The sequence below is a fragment of the Physeter macrocephalus genome, chromosome 16 (genome assembly GCF_002837175.3).
Source record: "Physeter macrocephalus isolate SW-GA chromosome 16, ASM283717v5, whole genome shotgun sequence".
NCBI classification, from domain to species: Eukaryota; Metazoa; Chordata; class Mammalia; order Artiodactyla; family Physeteridae; genus Physeter; species Physeter macrocephalus.
Genome location: NC_041229.1, coordinates 79,920,026 through 79,937,992, shown reverse-complemented (window position 1 = coordinate 79,937,992; position 17,967 = coordinate 79,920,026). Strand labels below are relative to the sequence as shown.

General features: G+C 41.2%; 1 long non-coding RNA gene across 1 annotated transcript; it reads left to right on the top strand.

The window, feature by feature from the left end:
- LOC114487963 (uncharacterized) lies at positions 1-16,552 on the top strand. The gene is made up of 3 exons (XR_003683526.1): positions 1-101; positions 11,315-11,405; positions 16,283-16,552. It is a non-coding gene; the product is annotated as an uncharacterized lncRNA (long non-coding RNA).
- The last annotated feature ends 1,415 nt before the right edge of the window (positions 16,553-17,967 follow it).

The window sequence follows — 17,967 nt, the reverse complement described above, 5'->3', positions numbered from 1 at the left end:
AGGTGAACATTCTGGTGGTGCTAATGGAATTTCAGAGCTGAGTTTTGTTTCTCAATCCTGGGACAGGCCCTGGCAGATCCGAGATGAGGAAGCACAAACAGGTGGGCTCTGAGGGACGTCTACTCTTGGCTGGAACACATTGTGATGCTGTCTCGGGGAGTTGGTATTTATTTTTCCAGTCATGCTTAGTGCTGGGAGGTGTTAGATTTCATTAAAGCCTTCATGACTCATGACCCCAGGAGAGCTTGGATTTCATTTCCCCACCTCCTCAACCCCATTTGCCTTGCTCTTCAAAATGAAAATAGCAAAATCTCTTAGAGTGGGCACTTGTTGAAAGGGATGTCTCTTGATCAATTAGAGGGAAGCCCTTTACAGACTCAAAAGCACCACCTTGTTGGGAGTGGGATTGTCATTCTGAGGAATTTGTTTGTGGATGTTGATTTTCCACAAATGTTTTTGAATAACCAAACTAAACTTATCTTTCAAAACAGTCCCATTGGAGGCTTGTCTGCTTTCTCAACATTTGCTGCAAGTGCAAGGGCTCAGAGAGTATTTGGAATTACCTTTAGAGCCAGTTTTGGAGACACATGAGAGATTTGGTTCCCATTAAGTTTTACCTCATTTTTGACCTAAACACCCCTGTCTGGCTTGGTCTCCACGCTCATTCATCAGACTTGGTACAAGATGTCAGTTGACTTTTCCAGAAATCAAAACTTCCCTCCATAGGTTGGAGTCTTGCCATTATTGAGGAGATTTAATAGAGTATTACTAAGACTTTTCAGGCAAGTTCTAAAGGGGAGTTTTAGAAATTCACTGAATTTTAAGCTATGTCTCTGGGACAAGGGTCCATCTTTAAGAGATGACCAGTGTGGAAGTCAATACTTATTTGGAACGCACGCACGCACGCACGCAAGTACACACACACACACACACACACACACACACTCACAGACCAATAAATATATTACAAAGATCTTAATCATGTCACCTCCTACCATCTCCCTAGTGTATTAACATACAATTTTTTGTTATTTGTCTTGTTTTGTTTTGTTTGGGCAAGAGTAGCCAGAAAGTAATCAGTAATTTGTTCATTAACTCATTTATTATTTATTCATTGATTCAGTCAGTCAGTCAAAATCTGCTTGGCATTCGACTTTCAATAGCACAAAAAGACGTGGTCACTGACCTGACTGCAATAGGAGTGATAGTTGAACGTTAATTAAAGAATCACCCAAATAAATGTAAATAAAATAAGAGCCACTGTGATAAGTGCTGTGGAGGAGAGGAACATACATGGAGCTAAAGATAGTCTAAAGGAGAACGTGCCTGGACAGGAAGGATCTGAAGGAGGAGGGGCAGTGATTTGGTGAAGGGGAGGGGAATGTAGGAGCTTTCCAGGTAGAGGACAGCTTATGTAAACCTCCTACAGCAGGAGAGATGATGGAGCATTGGAAGAACAGAAAGAAGTACAGTGTGGCGGCTGCTCAGAGCATGGCAGGAAATGAGGATGGAGACACCAGCAATGGAGAGACCACGTGGGACCTTGTAGGCATGGGGACCCCAGGGTTTATTGTCTAGACCAAAACACTTGTGAACGTAAGATGAAGGGCTACTGATAATGACCCGAATAGGCATAAATTCCAACTATTCTGGGCAAACCAGGACATATGCTCCTCTTACTTAAAGACCATGCTAGGGATTCTGGTCCTCATCCCCAAAGCAGGGTTAAACAGGGTTTAAGTTTGGGGATGAGAATGAGGGCAGGATCGCATTTCGAAACGATCTTCCAGGTTACATGGTCAGGACACGAATGGTGGCCATTTCCTTAATTACCAAGAGTCCTGGTTTGATTTGGATAAATCTTCATGCTCCAAGCTCCCTCCTCTGCTCTCATCCCAGGGCTCAGCACACATCTGTGCAGCAGCTGCAAAGCTGGGATTCCAGAGGCCCCGCCTAATTTGTAGAATGATGGGGACGGCGCCCGGCAACGCAGCGCTCCCATGAGTGCTGCTATGTTCACGTTGTAAGCTTGATGCCTTCCACGTGCTCCGGTTTCATTCCGACCCTCCTGGGGTCAGGCCAGTAATGAACTCTTTGGAGGAATTTGGTCCAACCTAGTGTCTTTCATGGCTAAACGTTTCAGAAAAATGGGGCCTGCGCATGTAAATCAATGGGAACAATGTCTTGAACCCGCAAGGGGCTTTATTCACATGCCGACGTCTCTTCTTGAATTTCTTCTCTGACTTTTGTAGAGTGGCAGAATTAAAGGGGGATTTAAGAGATCTGAATTCCTTCTTAGGCCCACTGGGGAGTGGTTGTCCCAGCTCTGACGGAGCTCTTCTGGGGACCTGGAGCGTGTCCCCTCCTAGGATGCTGTCCTGGCTTGGCTCACTCCCCTCTCTCTCCATTTCCACCCTTCCAGCCTGAGCCACCATCTTCTCTCACCTGGACCACTGCAGTGGCCTCCACTGGTCTCCCTGCTTCTACTGCAGCCTCTCTCCTATCTATTCTCCACACCGTGGCCAGAGGGCTCTTGTGAAAACAAAAATCAGTCGGGCTGGTCCCTGTTTAAGCCTCTTAACAGCTTCTCATTGCCTTCTGATTAAAATCCACTCTTCTTATTCTCCCCACAAAGCTCTGCTTTCTACCTATGTCTCCAAACTTCTCTCTCATTGTTATCCCCCTCACACACTGTGTTCCAGCCCCAATGCCTTCTTTCATTTTTTCAGACACACAAACTCCTTTTTTTTGCCCCAGAGCTGTTGCCTGGAACACTCTTTCCATGACTGTGAAACTGGCTCCTCATTCCTTAGGCCTCCACGAAACGGCACCTACCTGGAGAGGTTTTTCCTGGCTGTTTGCTTATAGCGCGTCCCTCTTACTCGTCTTTGTCCTTTTATTGTTTATGACCTACAACTTGTAATTTTTTGTTAGTTTCATTGTTTGTTTTCCTTCAGCCTGTCTCTGAGGGCAGGGACCATGACTGCCTTGTTCACGGCTGTATCCTCAGTACCCAGCACAGTGCTAGCACATAGTAGGTGTGCTCAATAAATATTTGTGGAATAAATGAACAAATGACAGTGGATTACTTTTTGTTTAACAGCTCCATGTGCTATGAAGTAATTTCTTATTAGAACCTTAAATTCATGGTTATCTTTGATTACAGTTCTCTTTAGAATTCCCTTTTCATAATGAAGCCCCTTCCTGCCCCCATATTTGAGGACCATTATCTTGTCCATTCTAAGGTTTCTTTTCTCCCTTCAGAAAATCCCAAGATCTGAACTTACCATACAATCCAGCAATCCCACTCCTGGGCATATATCTGGAAAAGGACAAAAGGTCTAATTCAAAAAAATACAGGCACCCCAATGTTCACAGCACCACTATTCACAATAGCCAAGACATGGAAGTAACCTAAGTGTTCATCAAAAGATGAATGGATAAAGAAGATGTGGTACATATATACAATGGAATATTACTCAGCCATAAAAAAGAATGAAATAATGCCATTTGCAGCAACATGGATGGACCTAGAGATTATCATACTAAGTGAAGTAAGTCCGACAAAGACAATTATATGATATCACTTATATGAGGAATCTAAAAAATAGTACAAATGAACTTATTTACAAAACAGAAATAGACTCACAGACATAGAAAACAAACTTATGGTTACCAAAGGGGAAGGGGGGGGGGATAAATTGAGGATAAGGGATTAACAGATGTGCACTACCATAAAAAAAAAATCCCTAATTCTTTCAACTCTTACCCTATAATGTGCTATCTTCTTTGATGCATCTTATTGTTCTTTCAGGCTATCAAATTCTTTTTGGATTCAGAACCTGTCATCTACCATAGTGGCTATGCTTCCCACCTCCTGGGCCATTCACACATTTGATAAATATGCTAGCTAAGAAAGTATGTTGACTGTCCTTAGGGAGAGTCCTTTCTTCAGGCATTAATAACTTAATGAGCCCATGGAAAAAATTAGAGACCTTTCCATTAAATAGAAAGCCAAGAGTTAAATGCTTCAACTAAGAAACAAAATCTGTCTATAGCTGTCTAGGTAACATTTCCAATTGAACGCATTGCCTTCTTCACACACTGAACATATTTGAAGGGAAAGTTATAAATTATGATACACAATAGTAGGTGGTCATTTAAATGGTGGTTTTGCAGACTGTGTCGCAACATAGAATAATGATTCTGCTGTGATATATGGTAAATGGCAAGAGCACAATGCAAAATTATGTTATGAGCAAATTTTCTTCTCTATCTTGAAATATGTGGCTTTCTCATTTATAATGAAAAACATACATTTATACAAAGACTTTACTTACATTCCTGTCATAAAATTCAGTGCTTTATATTAAAGAACTTGGCTTTCTCACAGAAATAGGGATTAGGAGATGTTCTGTACATACAACTGGGAGAATCAAACCCCTTCTATCTTATCACTCAGAGGGCTTAAAAATATGTTGTGTCTCGTTTTCTAAGTCTGTGGTTTCTTTATTTGAATGGTTTTGACACTGTTTTTCTATGCAGCTTATTTTTAGGAAAAAGATGTGAAACAGGTAAAGTTTTTTTTTTTTAATTCCCCTTTTCCTTTGACCTGTTCTCTGGCCTCAGGTAATGACGTCACACTGTCCCTACCAGAGCCACTGATTTCATTTCCAGACCTCCTCTTCCTTCTCCTGACCTGTACCAAAGCTTACCTGTCCGGAGTGCCCTTTTCTCATAGCATCTATCTCTGTCTTATTGTGCATATTTCCTCAACGCCAAAAGATTATTGATCATGATAAAAATCTATAAAGTTCAGAAAAATATAAAGAAGGAAAACATCACTCGTTGCTCAATCACCCAGAAAGGGTCCCTCTATTAAAAAAGAAAATACCCCCACACACACACACACACCACACACACACACACACATCAGAAATCATTTGGTTTAAGGAGTTTATGTATGGTAATGCCTTAGTCTCTCTTTCCCCTGTGGTAACTCTTTCACATTCCAAATCAATAGTGGTCTTTAAATTCCTGATATTGGTGGTCACTCTACTCACTGTAATTGGGTGGCCAGAGCATTTTCTTAGGAAGAAGGGCTGTTTGCCTTCTTCAGATGAAACTAGAAAGGCAGCCACTTACTCCATCTTCTTGGAAGTACATCCCTTCTCCTCAAGACCCCATGAGGGGAAGATGCAACTTAATACTCTTCCCCTATTTGTTCATTCAATTACGCATCTCAGTCTTCACTTCCCACTCCAAGGCAGCTCTCCAACTCCCAACGATGTTTATTAGGGACAGACCACCCAGCTAGTCTAAGTCTTCTCTGGATTCCTACTATACTTTATTGTCTCTTTTGATTGCCTTTTTCCAGCCTTCATTTTCTTTCTTTTTTTTTTTTTTTTAACATCTTTATTGGAGTATAACTGTTTTACAATAGTGTGTTAGTTTCTCCTTTACAACAAAGTGAATCAGTTATACATATACATATGTTCCCATATCTCTTCCCTCTTGCGTCTCCCTCCCTCCCACCCTCCCTATCCCACCCCTCTCATGGTCACAAACAGCCTTCATTTTCTTTGAGTTGTTTCTTATAAAGAAGACCTGCTTTTCATCCAGACATGACTCCAAGGGCCAAATCTGTGCCTTACCCAGGAAAATCTCATTTAATCCAAATTCTTGAGGCCATAGGGCTGGTGCATTTTACTGTAAATGTACACTCAAAACAAATTGAAATCCCCCCCCACACCCCCAGAATGTACCAAGATAACATTCTTCTTTCATGCCTTCATAATAAAGACAAAAGAATATCATGAAATTTTCCATATTTTTAAGGTACTTGCAGTTTCAGCATTCTGGAAAAGGTTCTTATTGCCTAAATTTGACAGTTGAAGAAAGAATATAGGATCCAAGTTCGCATCATTTCTCTTATTCTTTATCCCCAAGACTTGACCTTTAATCATCAACAGCACTTAACTTGTCCAAGTCGATGATGAAAATGATGATGAAAGATGATGTCAGTGGAGCAAGAACGTCTCAGAGTCATGCAGGACCTACTCTTGTCCAGGAGGGATAGGAGGGCAGCAGCCCCAGATCAGGGAGGTAGATGCAATGAGCTTCCAAGGAAGAGTGTAAGTCACATGCAACCTTTCATGCAGCACAGGTGGGGTGGTGCATTGTGGTGCTGCATCCCAGAGACTCAACTCTTGACTAAGGCCAGAAACTCATTTCACTGTAGTTTTTTTTCCCCAAAATCTATTCATTCATTCTCTTTTGAACTCCTCTGGGCATATGATTGAGAAGCTACTGTTGAACATGGAATGGGTGATAATATAGAATAGAGATTCAGTTTGGCATATAGAAAGCATTCAGTAAATGGTGGCTGGATAAATCAGTACACACATTTGAACCCTTTCTTTGCCTCTAATTGCTTGAGCGACCTTGGAAAGCTACTTAACCTCTCTAAGCCCAAGTTTTCTGATCTGTAAAATGGGAATGTTAGTACCGTTCTTATAGGATTGCTGTGAGGATTAAATTAACAAATGCATGTAAAAATCACAGAAAACAGTGATTTTTATAAAGTAAAATAGTAGCAGTAGTAGCAGTAATCCTTGTAATAATTGTTATTATTGTTTTTGGTATGTAATACCAATAAGATAAGATGCCTTCTAGTTATATTTTGGTATATTGAAGTTTTTATTATATTTCTCCTCTATTGTCACAATCTAGTTGCCCAGTACATGTCTGAGTACACTGAAGGGTCTCAATCAATGTTTGTTGCTGGACCCTTCCAAAGACAAAATTAAAATCTCTTCCTTTCATTCTTTGTCTAACCCTTCAAACCATACAGCCTCCCTCATTATTCACTGGATTATCGCAGGGAATGTGATTAATGGTGGCAAACTGTTTCATGTATGATGAACAACAGATAACTCCTATAATGCTGAAATTGTCATTTATGTCATGGGTATATTTCTTGGAAGGAAATGCTTAATGATTTCAAGAGGTTGATCTGCCCCAGCTGGAAGCAGTGACCTCCAGTGGTGTGATGAAATCTGGAGAACAAAGGAAACAGGTTCTTTGAGGGAAAATGATCAAGCTCTCTAGAAACATCTTAATCTACAAAGTCCTGAATCCATTTCGTACTTATTGCTCTTACAATGGGCTACTCCTCCTGGTATTCATGCTCTTCTGTTGTCCCCATCCCCCCACCTTGATTCTGGGCTTGGCCAAGTGACTTGCTTTGGCCAATGGGACATTAATAAATGTGATGCAAGCAGAGGCTTGATAAACACTTGCACGTGGGAACATGTCCTCTAGAAACACTTCCTCTTAGCATCCAGGCTCCAGGCTGCAAACAAGCTCCGGATCGACCATACTGAGTGATGAGAGGCCAATGGAAAGATGCTGAAGTATGAGAGCCAAATTAGACATTCCTGCCTCAGCTGAGCTCACAGATGAAGGCAGCACTTGAATGACTGCTATACTCTACCCTCTAAGGAGCAGATAAACCTCTCAGCTGAGCCCAGTCAATCCACAGACTTGTGGAATATAATCATACATTGTTATTTTAAGCCATCAAATTTGGGGTAGCTTTTTTTGTAACAACAGATAATGGCTACGCAGTCTCTTCCCTCCCTTCCTCCAGAACCCATGGGCAGACCAAATGGAAGCATCCCTCATATATGTCCAAAAAATACCTTGGTGTTCACAGTAGTCAGCCCATGTCTAGCCTGGGAAGAGATTATTCATTTCCTCAGATACCTTCATTTTACAAATGCAAATCCTGAGGCTCAGAGAGAAGAAGTAACTTATCCAAAATCACTTGTCTAGGTCTCCTGATCTAGCAGCCAATGTTCCTTCCATGAAGAGCCTTCAGAATATCTTTGGTTTCAATGGGAATTTCAAGCCAAAATCATGTCATAATGTCCAATTTGTATATAACAGTTTTTTACTCACACAACAATCTCTGTTGGCTGGACATGATTCTTTTCTAATTTGAAAAAGAATAATCTAATTACCTCGTGAGAATCATGTTGTCCATGGAAACAAATAGCTAATTTAACACAGGGAATAATGTGCTGGCAAAAATACAAATGCGTATCTCAAGAAGAAAGAGAAATGTTAATAATTCACACTGATTCTTGTTAAAGTTACACTAGGCCTTTAAGAGTACATGTTATGCCTTACCTACTTCTGCAAACCCACTCATTCAGCACCTCTCTATTGGGCATTTCCCTTGTGCCAGGTACTATGGTGGACGCTGACTATACAGCGAATGAGATAGTCTTAGACCTTGAGAGCATTTGAGACGAAAGTGACTTTTTCGAGCTCACAGAGCTAGTTAGTGTTAGACCTGGGGCTATACCTGAGGGCTGGGTACCATAGCGCCTGCCAACCAAACGCACGATGGCTCTCTGGAGATGTCTCTCTGGAGTTGTCACTCATGCTTAATTTTAGTAAGTATGGCCTTAACAGGGGACATTCTCCTCAGGCCTCTATCTTCTTTTCAGATTATGGTAGTGATTTCTGAGAGCTATGTCATAGTTTACTCCAAGACTTCCTTTTATGTGTCAAGAAAAGCTTTCTTGTAGATTAGACTCAGCTCTTCTCTCTCTTGTTCATTAGGGCAGGGGTATGATCTGTGCTATAGTGTTACAACTGCATTCCTAAGAAGCCTTTTTAGTACAAAAAATAATCTTAAAAATCATTTTTTCAAAGAGAAAGTGTGGGATTTGGGGCTGGAGCATTCAGACTCACAACAATAGGGTAATTTTGCCCACAGGCATTTCAATAATACCGGTGTTTTTATAGCTTTAAGTCTATAGTTATAAAGCTAAATATCCCTAGGTAAATCCAGCCTTCATTACATCTAGCTTTTGATCAAGAGGAAAGGCCTTTGTTTTTCAATCCTCATCAAGACCATCATTGGCACAAAGCTTCTTAGCCATTTTTATCACATTTTTCACCCATTGTTGGATAAACATATCCCAAAGTCACTCAAACAAAGCAGCTGACAGAAAGTTTTTTTTTCTTCTTTGTCTCTTATAATGTTAGTTCTAGCATTACAACCATGTGCCTAATGGAAATCATGTGTCCCATTATTTATTTGACAAATATTTTTTGATGCCTACGTAGTCAAGCACTGGGCCAGGCACTGGGGATATAGTGGTAAGCAAGCTAGACAAGTCCCTGTTGTCATGGAGCTTGTATTCCAATAGAGGAAATGGTCCATAAACAGAAAATATAAAATATAATGTGATATGGTATAAGTGGTAGGGAGAAAAATAAAATAAAGCAGAGAGGGACCAGAGATGGGATCAGGCTGAATCTTGGGAATCATTGAATGGACTTTGGATTTTCTTCTGAGTGTGATGAAAGCCATTAGAAGTATTTGAGCAAGAGAGTGACCTGGTATGATTGATATTTTTGAAGACATCTCTGGCTGCTTGAGAACAGATGACAGAAGGTTCAAAGAGATAGCTGGGGAGAGTTAGGAGGCTGTTACAGCCTGGGTTCCTCCACAAAGCTGAGCCCGAAGCAAGGGCTTGTGTGTAGGTAGTTTCTTTGGGGAAGTGATCCAAGGAACAGAAGTGGAGGATTAGGGAGTATTAGACAAGAAAGAAGGCAAAGTCAATCCAGTGGTGTGGAAGATGCTGATAATCTCTGTAGACACCTGGGCCTATATACCACTGGGGACCTCTAAGGCCAGGTGGGGATACACTTCTGAACTATTCAGCTCCTGCCTCCATTGGTCCAGGGTCATTCTTGGGGGTGTTAACTCCCTTGCCGTGGCAGGTTTGGGCATAAGGCAGGATGACTGAGTGGTTCCCAAGAGCATCCCACATTCCAAGCAGCAGGAACAGAGCAGGGGTCTGTGGAACAGTTGGCACAGTGAGGGCAGGCTGTATTCAAAAGGCATTTGATACAGAAGCTAGTGCAGCGAGAGGTGATGGGGCCTCAGGATGGCAGTGATGAGGTCGTGAGTTATGGACAGAGCCATGGGTTTTATCCAAATTACTTAGTGAAAACTTGCACTGGAATAGAAGTATTTTCGCAGTGAAACAGACCACCTTGTGTCTGTGATGTTATCTCCACGTTCTAGGCCTGCTCTCATTCCCACTCACACAGCTACCCATTTTTTGTAGGTGTCAAAGTTTACTATTTAAAGCAAGGAAACGGATGAAGATTTAATAACCTGCAGACAAGTCTCTTTCACCTTATATGTCTTCCGTGTTTAAAATATTTGATAGATTGTAGAGGCGAATGAAGGCAATGTCATGGGAATACACTCAAACTCGCCATATATTTGGACAGCAAAGTGCACTTTGGTTTAGACAAATATCTGAAAGGGTAGAAGACTTACAGACAATTTCAAAAATGTCTGTTAAAAGTTAAAGAACAAAAGATTATCCCTCCATTGGTCATGGTTGTTCAAGTTTCTTATATCATACTAACCCAAGGCCAGGAATACAAATTTCATGGCATGAAACTCAACATTTGGAAAAATAATATGCATTAGGGCATTTCTCAGGAAAAGAAAAACATCTGTAACTTGTTAAAAAAGAATCTCCTTTAGGATGAAGGTGCCTAGGAGAGTGATTCTGGAGAAGAGTAGTCCCCATATTGAAGGGGTTGAGTTGAAACACATTATGGCATCAGAGGTTGCTGTGTGTCCTCTGGGAAGGGTTTCAGGATACTGTCAGGGAAACGTTGTCTCCCTTGCCTAGAACTTGGCTCTTCTGCATTTTCGTCATTGTCTACAGTCACTGTAAGCTTTCTGTGTCACCTTACTTGGGCACAGTGACAGTAATTACTACTACGGTTGCTGCTACTACTCATTCCCATTTAATGAGCCCTCTTCTGTGCAAGCACTATGTCAAGCTCTATACACACATATGCATTGATAAAAAACACATGTTTTCTTAGTAGATGATGTGAAAATTCTTTGTGGAGAGGGACATCTTTTGCAGAAAATTTCTCCAACCCACCTAGCTGTGGAAGGAAACCTCTAGGAACTCGGGGAGGAGAGTGTCAGGATATTTCCAGTTTTAAAAATAAGGAGGGCTCTTGTGTTAGCAAGTGGGATAAAAGGGAGATGATAAAGGATCCAAGAACTGCCGAATGTACAGGGTGAGGGACAAGGAGGCACCCCGTGGCTAGAACCAGGAGGAGTGACTTGCGGATAAAACCTGTCTAATGGGAACACTTGCAAGTGAACAATTTGTGCTCCTTGTGCTGTGAGCCTTCCTGATGACATGTCTTTATTAAAATTATGAGTCACGATTTTCAGTGAATGTTTGGTTTCAAGGTGGACTTGGAGATGACACACTCGGGCTTCGCAGAAATGGAGGAGAAAAGCTAACAACTGGTTTACGCTCAAGAATCAATAGAATGAGCAGGTACAAACAGGGATTTGAATCCTATATATAAAACCATGTTTTAATTTTTCTCCACTTGCCCTTCCTGGTCTATTCTCAGCAACTCCATGCCCCGGGAGGCTGATCTCTATGTTCTACATCACCTGGGCTCCCCTGACCTCTAACTTGCAGTTGGGTTTGATCAATGAGATGGTAGGTGCTGACAGAGGATTAGAAAATGGGAGAAAAGATGAGGATGTTAATCCCCTCTCTCCTTTCCTGCCATGCTGTGATTTTGGCAGTGGCTGGGTTTCTGTCTCTGTGGCCATCTCTCCTCTGTGTACAGCTCTCATCTGGTTTCAGCTACTTTTCTCTCCTCGTATCCCTTCATGCCTAGAGGTGATAATGACCTTCTGTTGGGTAGTCCCTGGATCCATCACTTATACTTGTTCCCTTAATTCTGCCCACACCTTTTGTAAACATTCTATTTCCCCTTTGAACATCTGTATCTCTTTGATTACAGAGAGCGACCCTGTGCAAGTTACTTAACTATTTTGTACCTCTGTTTTCACATTTGCAAAGTGGGGTTGGTATTAATGTGTATCACATGGGATTGATTGTATATGTTAATTTGTCTAAGTCCCTAACAAAGTACTTTTCATGTAATAATATAGTAATTATATTCTTTATTACGGTAACAATAAGTAAATAACGTTTCTCATTTAATCCTTAAAATAACTCTATAACGGAGGTATTATTTTCCTTATTGTACATGTGGAGAAACTAAGACCTAGTGAAGTTTAGAGAACATAGCTATGTCTCAAAAACCAGGTCAGATTCAGAAGCTATTTTTCACCTCATTGCATAAAATGAGGTTTCCTGCCTAGTTAAAGAAGAGAGAATAAATGGTAAGATTAATAGCTTGGAAAAAACATACTGAAATACCCTGGTGATGATGGACTATTCAGCAGATTTGTTTTTAAAGAAACCAATCTCCTAGAAGTGACTTTGGATAGTAGAAAGAACATTTATCAATGTCATGTCAATCATGTCTTAAAATATGGCTTTCCCACCCCCTCCCCCTCAAAAGAGCTTGTCACTTATAGTTTTATTTCTTTAAGCCAATTGTTTTTTTTCCTTTGGTTTATGGACCTTTCCTTTTTAGTATGCTTTTATGTCTTTGAGCCTTGATTCTGGTAAAGGACTATTTTCATCTTCCTTATTGCCCACTGAAAAGATCTGAAGTCTTGTGACTAATGAACACTTCTCACTCTCATTTTCCAAGGTAGGGCTTTTGTACCAAAGGAAAAGTGAAACTGGAAGGGCTCAATTTCACATTAAACCTTCATTGAAAAACCTGACTCTTGTGTGAGGGGAGACAAGGAGACAATGAATGTAATCAAACTGGATTTGTCTAAGCCAGTGATATAGCATCTCCTGAAACTTCTTTTGAAGGAAATAAATTCCTTTAGGCTTCTACAGCTTGGGGGAGGTATTATCTTGCAGACCGAAAACAAAATGATGGGCCCCAGACAAAGGTAACCTGGTAAAATGTGTGTGCCAAGTTCTAGTCAACAGTATCCTCTGCAGCCACTGGACCAGAAAGAGGAAGTGCAGGGTGGCTGTGCCAGAAAGGAGATTGGCCAGAGGTATCAAGAATGATGGTTCTAGACATCAGCAAGATAGTCAAGCAAGATGTCCTTCGTTCATATTCCCCCCTCAACAACAATTTGGCATCCATCCACAAACAAAAGTGCCTTTATGGGGGCTGTGGGATCCAGCACCATATGCCAAAGGACTCAGGAAAAGTATCACCCACCTGTGCATTAGGTAATAGTCATACAGACCTCAGTCTCAATTGTAGATCCTGTAGTGGCCTGTGAACCAGCTCCGGCCCCTCCTGGCCATTGTCTGGGAGCCCTGGAGAATCAGGGCTGTCTTAGACAATCCCTCATGGATGAAAGAGTCTTTGTGGATGCTCAGGAGTCCAGCAGAAAAGTTCCAGCACACCACTGGAGCAAAAACGAGCAATCAATCAAGCAAGCAAGCAAGCAAACAAAGGAGTCTGGATGCTTTGGAGAGGGTAAGAGGGCCAGTTTGACTTTACTTGTCAGCCCTCCCCCAAGGCAGCACAGCTCAGTGCCAAGAGAGCCCTTCTCAGCTGTGATTTCTCCTGGGGTAGGTGGGGGGGGAATAATTTGAGTGAGCACCCAGCTCCCCAGTTGTGCAAGGCTCTGCTAAAGAGGCCCACTTCTTTCTCATCCCACCCAGAAGAATTAATATTGTTAAAATGTCCATACTACCCCAAATCAACTATAGATTCAGTGCAATCCCTGTCTATGGTATTCATCATAGAATCAGAAAAAACAATCTTAAAATTCATATGGGACCACAACAGACCTCAAATGGCCAAAGCAACCTTGAGAAAGAAGAACAAAGCTGGAGGCATCACACTTATTGATTTCAAACTATATTGCAAAGCTATAGTAATCAAAACAGTATGGAACTGACAGAAAAACAGACACATAGATCAATGGAACAGAATTGAGAGCCTAGTAATAAACCCCTGAAGATACAGTGAACTAATATTTGACAAGGGAGCAAAGAATACTCAATGGGGAAGGGATAGTCTCTTTAATAAATGGTGTTGGGAAAGTAGAGGAATGAAATTGGATCTCTATTTTACACTACTCAAAAAAATTAACTTGAAATGGGCTAAAGACCTAAATGTAAGACCTGAAACTATAAAACTCCTAGAAGGAAACATAGGGAGAAAGCTCCTTGACATTGGTCTTGGCAAACAATGTTTTAGATATGACACCAAAAGCACAAGCAACAAAAGTAAAAATAAATGAGACTATATCAAAATAAAAAACTCCTACACAGCAAGAGAAATGATAAACAAAATGAAAATGCAATCAATTGAATGGGAGAAAATATTTGCAAACCATTGATCTGATAAGAGGTTAATATTCAAAATATATAAGAAACTCATACAACTCAATAGCAAAAAACACAAACAATCTGATTAAGAAATGGAAAGAGGGGCTTCCCTGGTGACGCAGTGGTTGAGAATCTGCCTGCTAATGCAGGGGACACGGGTTCGAGCCCTGGTCTGGGAAGATCCCACATGCCGCGGAGCAACTAGGCCTGTGAGCCACAACTACTGAGCCTGTGCACCTGGAGCCTGGGCTCCACAACAAGAGAGGCCGCGATAGTGAGAGGCCCACACACCGTGATGAAGACTGGCCCCCGCTTGCCACAACTAGAGAAAGCCCTCGCACAGAAATGAAGACCCAACACAGCCATAAATAAATAAATAAATTAAAAAAAAAAAAAAAAAAAAAAATGGAAAGAGGAACTAAATAGACATCTTTTCCAAAGAAGACATCCAAATTGCCAACAGTACATAAAGAGATGCTCAACATCACTAATAATCTGGGAAATGCAAATCAAAACCACAATGAGATATCACCTCACATCTGCTAGAATGGCTCTAATTTAAATAGAGATAATAAGTGCTAGAGAGGATGAAGAGGCAAGGGAACTCTTGTGCACTGTTGGTGGGAATGTAAATTGGTACAACCACTATGGAAACAAGATGGAGGTTTCTCAAAAAATTAAAATAGAAGTACCATATGATCTAGCAATCCCACTTCTGGGTATATGTTCAAGAAAATGAAACCAGGATCTTGAACATATATCTATACTCCCATGTTCATTGCAACATTATTTCTAGTAGCCAAGATATGGGAAGAATCTAAGTGTCCATTAATGGATGAATAGATAAAGATGAGGTTATATAATAATATTCCATTGTATGTATGTGTGTGTACACATATGAGAAAGAAGGAAATCTTGCCATTTGAACAATATGGATGGACCTTGAGGGCATTATGCTAATGCTAATGCCTTGAGGGCATTTTGTGGTGAAATAAATCTGACAGAGAAAGACATACTGTATGATATCACTTATATATGAAATCTATAAAAGCCAAACTCATAGAAACAGTGGAATGGTGGTTGCCAGGGGCTGAAGGGTTGGGAAAATGGGGAGACATTGGTCAAAGTTCTAACAAACTTGGATTTAGAAGATGAATAAGTTCTGGGGATCTAATAAATCTAATAAATAATTTCCCAACACCTTTTATTAATTATAATTACACCACATCATGGTGTCTGTAGTGAACAGTGCTATATTGCATATTTGAAAGTTGCTAAGAAAGTAGATCTTAAACGTTCTCACCACAAATAAGAAATACTAATTGTGTGAGGTGTTGGAGGTGTTAGTTAATCCTACTGTGGTAATAATTTTTCAATATGTGCATGTCAAAATGATGTTGTACACCACAAACTTACACAATGTTAAACATCAATTATATTTCAATAAAAGTTAAAAAAAAGATTCTGTCCTAAAAGGGTATTGAGGGTAGAAAATTAGAAATTAATTAAACGTGAATTGGGAAAAGGTACACACACACACACACACACACACACACACACACACACACACACATATAAAATCTCCCACAGAGAAAAATTATCCACTTGAATCCTAACAGGGGAAAGATTAAATAGCATGAGAGAAAAGCCAAGCATAGTACATCTGACTTGACAAGGCTTTGGACAGAGGTCATTATTCACTTGTCTCTTTGTATAAATTCATACCTAATTCACCAACCTCCTTCCTTTCAATATCCCCACTAAACTTGGCTGGTATGGGGTGGTGCCTGCATTAGCACATGCCAGGGGCATTTTGATAAGAAACAATCTTCACATCTCAGTGACAAGTACGGTAAAGTTTATTTCATGTTCGCTTCGTGGTCCAAGGTAGATCAGTAGAACAGATTTGCAAGATCTATTTCCTTTTGTCTTAAAAACTGTTTAACCAGTCCTTTTCCCCCTCCCCTAAACTATAGGAGCTGTATAACCAGAAGGAGTCATTGCCAGTGTGGTTGTTGTCTCCATCATCACCAACACCACCGCCACCAACAGGGGAACAAGAGCAACTGCTGTTCACTGAGTGTTACTGTATATCAGTTCCCATGGCAAACATCGCACATAGTTCATCTCATTGATCCTTTACAAGGAATGAAGGAATGATCATTAGAAGGAATGTATTATTTACTCCCATTTAATAGGTTAGGAAACCGAGGCTTAGAATCACATAGTAAAGTGGAGCTGGAATTCAGACCCATATCTATTTGAGTCCTAAGTTTTATATTCTTTACCACTTCTTATGTATGCTTTACCATAGCATGTGGTGTCATGCTATGTCTTAAATATAGAGAAGAAAATTGAAAAAGGTAAAAGGAGACTTTCAGTCCAATACACTTTGCCCTTAGAAGTGGAGAAAGCACTGGAAGATTTAGTTAATTCTTAGGAACTGAATTCATTGTCACCCTGGTCCCTAACTCCTGCAATCTGAGTTTGCTAGCACACAAGCTATCTCTTTTCCTCACCTACCCAGCAGTGAAACTCAAGCCTTTCCTGGATTTGCATGGAAGCCTCACTCACACAAAGCCATGTATGTATTTACTAGATTTTACTGAAATTCTGAGACATGGTTGAGGCATAGAAGAACAGTTTATGTTGTCAAAAAGCAAAGAACTTCAAACTGAACATCAGGTATCCCTGTTCCTGGACACCCCTCCCCCAGGCCCCGGGACCTTGCACTGGGTGCTTCACCCTAGCTTCAGGCCACCTTCTCTCCTGGCCCCTTTCACCTTCTGTCCTGGATTGCTCCCCAAACCCCACATTTTTCTTATTCTGTTAGGTAGAGCCATTCTGTTTTCTCCAGCTTCAAATTCACCTTCATGTTCACCTTTGTGAATCCAAATCATCAAGGTACTCAATAGAGCAAAAGTGCTTTCCATGTAACAAATTCTACCTTGCCTCGAAGACAGATGGTAAAATTTCCCGTCCTACCCTCTCTAGAGCCACCACCCTGGGGAGACTGGGCTCATTCCTGCCAGAACCTGGCAGAGGCTTGGATCAAGGCTAGCAGTAACCCTGGCATCCCACCCCTCTCCTGACAGCCTGAATCAAGCAGATCCCCTGGAGACTAATTTGACTGGGTCTGGATGTCTGCCTCCTGTTACTTCTGGGCTGGGCTGAGGTTTCTGGAACCCGGGGACTGCTTTGGGTTTCTTTTCTTTTTTTGGCATTTATCACCCTATGAAAACTGCTTATTGAAGGAAACAGTAGGACAGCTTCCCCTTTAAGAGTCTAGCCATGGAAAGTTTGATCCACCTGGGGAGTTTGGATGCGGAAGCCTGTAGACTTTGAGATGGTGGGTCCAGCCTGGTTGGCAAGGCAGTAACAAGGCCAGAGGGAAGATGTAGCCTCTCAAGCTCTGAGGACAAGTACCCGGTGCTCAGGAGAGCCCAGTGAGGGCTCTGTAAAAAATAATGACAGCAGTTAAGCCATTCAGAGGTCCAGCTTTGAGTTGAAATTCCAGATTTTGCTTTTTTTTTTTTTCACTCTTGAGGTTTGGCTCACCGCTTTTTCCCCTCTCCTGGGGTCCTGTTGACACATGAGTGTTGTTAAGGCTTCCTGAGGGTTGGGTGAAGGGTGACCATGTCAAAAAGGAAGGCTAATTGGT